Here is a 4,769-nt window from a genome sequence, read left to right as displayed (position 1 = left end):
AATTGGGATTTGGCCCAAAAAAATGAATTGAAATGACTGAGATGCCTTGAATTCACCAAAGAAAATTACCTAGTCACTAAGGACAATCAACTTTCATTCAGTAATTTACGGATAGCAAAGATAGATGGTTTATCAATTTAGCATATTTGTCATAGTGGCTAAGGACCAGAGTTTGTTTAATATGACATAACTTTATGAAATGAAAAAATGCCCACTGATACTTCCCTGCATTTTTCGAATTATGTGTGGGTAGTAGGATGTAGTCAAGTATGCCTCAAACATTTACCATGCAGAAACATAACTATGTCTTAGATTCAGAAGCCTCTGTAGGGAGTGTCTCCAAAAGGCATTTCTGAAAGGGTGGGCTGAGGGGAGGGAGATAGGAAGAGCCTTAAAATTGTAAAGTAAGCCTCCAAGAAAATGTTTTTGATGCTTGCCTCATCCAAAATGAAAAGGAGAACAAAGATACAGATATTATCTTTTCTTGGAAAACCTTTAGATGACCATTCAATGCTCTTTGTATATCATGATCCTTTCATTTATAAGATATGACACACCCTGTTTTACAATCTAAGTGATCTTTAGGTAAACATAATCTTTAAATGTCAGCTATTTAACTTCCACATGCTCTCTGTTTCCTTGTTCATCAAAACTTCTTAAAATTAACTTATATTCATACCTGCTGCCCCCACTCCTTTTCACTTCTCACTGAGGAAAGAGTTCCTCTGCAATTCTACTTCTGCCTCTACACTCTACGAAAATTGCACTCATTAGGTCTCCTCCAAATTACCAAATCCAAAGAAATCTTGGTTCTTATCTGATTTAGCCTCACTGCAGCATTGAACTCTGTTGCCTGTTTCCCTTCTTATTCTATAATAGCATATACATATCATTATATATAGTTTTATTGGAAAACAAAACAACTCATTGCAAAATAATAATAATTGAGAATTATTTAACGAAGAGCAGAACAAAGTCCTTTGCTCACTATCCCTCTCTTCCACTTGTAGGGGAAACCAATGTTCATAGCCAGCGCTCATTGTACCTGACATTTTTCTGTGTGCATCGTATATAATTTAACATTTCAAATCCAAACTGAGAGGATTTGAGATTAAAAATAAACTATCCTTTGCTCTCAATCATACTCCCCATTTCTGATAATCAGCTATAAACATTTCTGTTTCTTTTGGGGGTTATATCCATCTGGTTTATCTTCATTCATTTATTTATCAGTTAAAACTAGATCTCACTACTACCTCTATTGTGAAGAGTGAAGAATTTTGCTGACTTAAGTTGCTTTTTCGCCCCCCTATCCCCACACTTTCACACCCCCAGGCTCTAAGAGGCATATTTTTATTAAGTGTTTTTGTTTGTTCATCTGTGTCTTCAAATAAAATATAACCTCTATTTCTTGACTCATCCATTTTAGGCATCATCTCACATTTTATTCCACACAATTTTATAACACTTGTCTTCTTATAGCTAAAAGTAACTCTGTTTTATCTACAGGTTAACACAAAAAAAAAAAAAAAGAAAGAAAATACCCCAAACCAGCTTTTACAATATTATAGTTATTTAAATGTAGTTCCCTGCAGAATCAAGTAGTGTAATTGGACACTGAGTGGAGGTGGTTTCCTCCTCATTAACTTGCTGTTGGAAAGAGTATATAACTAATGAATACGGGGGTGGGGGCAGCATAATTCTTTTATTTCTTCATTTATTGTCTTAATGCTATTTGTTCATGTTGTCATTAAAGTTACTTAGCTTCTTAATCATATGTTTTATGATAGGAAATTATTTTTCTCCTTGACAAAAAACTTCCTGGAGCCCTCATACTCCCTGTTCTAATTTGCATTCTAGACCAACTGCATAACTGATATTCTGGCATTATTTTTTCTTTTTAAAAATTTGTTGGTACTTATCTTAAAATTGATTTACGCCTTGTTCATTAAAAAGAATGATGTCCCCGATCACCTTCTCAATACTCTTAAAATTGAAAACTAGCATTAAAAATATTTTTTTCCCTTGGATAGATTACAAAAGACCTCTTAATTTCAAGAACATCCCAGGGGACAATAATCTTACAACTGGTGTTTAAGTGGATTTCTTTCCATGTAAAAATTGCAGTGAAATGTGGCAATGTGTAATAATAAGCAGTATTGAGTAGTGACAGTTTTAGTAATAATATTTTGTGAAGAATGACATTTTACTTATGGCTACTGTTTGTAATAAGGTTTTCAGTTCATTCAACAAATATTTATCAAGAAGTCAGTATGTGTTGGCAGTGTTCCATGTTCAAGAGATATAGCAGTGAACAGAGTTCCTCATGAAAGGTTTATACTAGTTGTTGAGGCAGAGGCAAAAGACAAGAAACCTAAACTACTAAATATATAATAATAAGTCAATTGTTGATTGATGTTCGGAAGGTGAGCTGAGGAATGGAGAATGGGGGTGGAATTTTAGATAGAAAAGTGTGGGACTCACTGGAAAGGTGACTTTGGTTTTTTTTTTTCTTGTTACCTTTTACAATTTCTTCCCTCCATTTTATTTTTTAAATTATCTTTATTTCAAAATAATCATGCAGTTACAGAAAAGGTGAAGATACAATACAAAGCATCTTTTCCTGAACCATTTGAGAGAAAGTTACTGACTTCTTGTTCTATCATTTCTGTATACTTTAGTGTATATTTCCTATAAAACAGAGATATTCTGCTGCATAATCACAATATACAATGTATTAAATACTCTGTCTCATTGATCTCAGTTTTTACCTCTTTCTTGAGTTCCGTTGTTCTTTTTGTTGGATAAATTACATAAGCAAGTCTTTCAGAGGATGATCTATGAGTAGTAATATTTTCTATAGCTTACACACCCAAAAATGTCCTTATTTTACCTGAACTCTTGCTTGAGATTTTGGCTGAGCGTTTACTTATAGGCTGTAGTCATATTTTTCTCAGATTTCAGTTTTCAAGCATACAGTATCTCTTATAAGAAGTTGAACTCTCATTTATTGGAAGCAGTAAGTGGAAGCGTTCAAAAATCTCTTTACCCTTCATGAGCCTCTGTGTAGCTGTAGTCTTTCTACTTCAGTTGTATTCTCTTCATCCTATGTTTTTTTTTCCCAAACTGAAGATGCATGTGGCTAAAAAATAAATTTTCTTTCATTATTTCTCCAATAATTTCTTTAAGATATTTTGTTCTCTTCTCTCTTTCTTAAATTCCTTTTGAAGGATCCTAGCTTTCCTTGATGGATCTTCTAAGACTTTCAACTTTACTTCTATATGTTCCTAGCTTTCTTTTATCCCAATTTCTAACAGATTCCATCAGGTTTTATTATAGCACTTATTTTCCATTTTCCTTATTTTCAGATATCATATTCCTAAATTTCCAGTAAGTCTTTATAGTTCTATGGTTGCTTCTTTTTTATAATGACTATTTTATATATATGCATATAAATATATAGAGAGAGATAAAATAGGTATTTTAGATAGATAGATAGATAGATAGATGATAGATAGATAGATAGATATAGATAGATAGATAGAGAGATAGACATGTTCTATGTCCTAAATTATGTGTTTATTGGCTGAGTGCGGTGGTAATTCATTCGTTCTTATTGGTACTGTGTGTGTGTATATGTGTGTGCGTGTTTGTATGGGTGTAAGATTATTTCTCCTCTAATATGATATTTGCCAATTTAAAGTTATGAACTGAGGGCTAGTTTAGTTAATACACTTGGCTGGTCTGGGCTCTCTCTGCCAGCATGCAGTCCTGTTCCCCACAATGCTTCTTCAATAGGAGAGATGGATTGTAAGCTCTGAGCCCACAAGTTTTTTGAAACCATGTGAGCAGAAATCAGGGATCAAGTTAAGCCCATACAGCCCTGGGTTTTACTCAGGGAATCCCAAACCAATTTCTTTGGCAAGTAGTGCCAGAAGAGGCACAGCTGTTTGGAGAACAACCATAGAAGTAGATATGTGGCCACTGCCTTGTTCAAAAGCTGGAAGTCTTATCTCCAGGTTGGGAGAACTTCAGAGGCACCAGCCTCAGGTGGCATGGCTTCTACCTTCCCCGCAGCCCTCTGTGAGTGCAAATTCTAGGCTGCGCTCCTGCTTCTCCATTTCTTAATATGTAACATATTTTCTACCTTCCAGAAACTAATCAAGATTAACAGTTTGCATGTGTCTCTGCCTGATTTGAGAACTACTATAAATTTATTACCTTTGATATTTTTAAGTTTTATTTTAATGGGATTTATGGAGGGAGAACAGATATATGTATGTTCAATCTGTCACCTTGAACCAGAAGCCTTACTCCCTCAACCTCAAAGTTCTCTCCCACAGCCCTGCTCTCTGTCACTTCTCTGATATTTATTTGTCCCATTAGTGCTGGCTTTTATCTTTCCCTAAGTGTTGATATTTCATCCTTTAATATCTCCTCTTTTCTTCCACTTTATTCTCTCCGGAGGTTTTTCAGTCACTTCCACGGATGCAACTATCACTTTATGCTGGTGGACCCATTCCACGTGATGAGCTCTCGTCTCCCTCTGGGCTCCAGTTTCTGAGCTACTCACTACTATCATTCACACTATGTTTTATTTTTCCATCCAGATGTCAGGAAATGGTAGATCTTCAGTAATATTTTAATTAACTAATTAACTAGTGAGAGCTGAAAGGATCTAGAACGAGTTTTAAGGTGATCTACTACCCATATTATTTCCCAATTATTTTTCACAAATGCATCAGTAATTAGCGAAGTATTTGTTAACC

The sequence above is a fragment of the Colobus angolensis genome, unplaced genomic scaffold (assembly GCF_000951035.1).
Source record: "Colobus angolensis palliatus isolate OR3802 unplaced genomic scaffold, Cang.pa_1.0 Scaffold231, whole genome shotgun sequence".
Classification (NCBI taxonomy): Eukaryota; Metazoa; Chordata; class Mammalia; order Primates; family Cercopithecidae; genus Colobus; species Colobus angolensis.
The sequence above is the reverse complement of the archived record's forward strand: the minus strand, read 5'-3'. Positions refer to the sequence as shown.